Raw genomic sequence first — 931 nt, forward strand, 5'->3', positions numbered from 1 at the left:
CCTCCTCCTCCTCCCCCTTAGGGCTCACCAAACGAGGGAAGAGAGTGGACGATCAGAGCGTCAGACCCTCTGTGTGTGTGTGTGCGTCTGAACTCTTAGTGCTGCCGTGGGGAGGAAATCGAGACGTTTTCGCTCGTGCTATCTTTACCCCCGAAATGTAGCAGAAAGGCTAAAGCGAGGCCTTCGTTGTGCACGCCTCCTCCTCCTCCTCCTGGTCCATTTCCTGTCCTCTCAGTGAAACCCTTTTGATTCCACGGCCACGGCAGACGTCTCTGTCTTTTAGGGTCAACGCGAGTTCACTCGCTGATCACACCACTTCAACTTAGTGCCAAGACAGCATATTGTACATACAAACATTTTAGGTTATTTTTATTTGTTCCTCTCTTAAAAAAAGAACACCACTGAAGAGTGCGGGGAGCGGAGACGCCACCGCGGGGGACGGAACGGGCACGAGCGTCTGTCCGACTTGGACACGATGGTGCACAGTGCTCAACATGATTCTCTGCTTTTGGTTTTCTTCTTCTTTTTTTTTTTTGTTGTTGTTTTTCATTTTGTACATACATATTTCTTTCCTGATCTCATTGCTTTTATGGGTCTAGATGTGTCCAAAGGAGCACGTTTGATCGCGCTGAGGCCCAGAGAGAGATGGCACACTGTGACGTGGTTTAGCCAACACAGAATGTAACACTTTCAATGTTGTCGGAACATTTTCTAATGGCTAATACTATTACTATTATTACTACTACTACTATTATTATTATGATTATTATTATTATAAAGCTATTTTAGCGAGTTAAATAAGAGGGTGCTGCGTCTCTTTTGTCTTTTTTTGTGTGTTGATTCCTTGACTCTGAATGTTTTGAGAAATTAAAATCGAATCTGATCATCGGTTATTAAAGGCAGTTTTTGATTTTTTTTTTTTTTTTTTTTT

The sequence above is a fragment of the Kryptolebias marmoratus genome, linkage group LG5 (genome assembly GCF_001649575.2).
Source record: "Kryptolebias marmoratus isolate JLee-2015 linkage group LG5, ASM164957v2, whole genome shotgun sequence".
Lineage (NCBI taxonomy): Eukaryota > Metazoa > Chordata > Actinopteri > Cyprinodontiformes > Rivulidae > Kryptolebias > Kryptolebias marmoratus.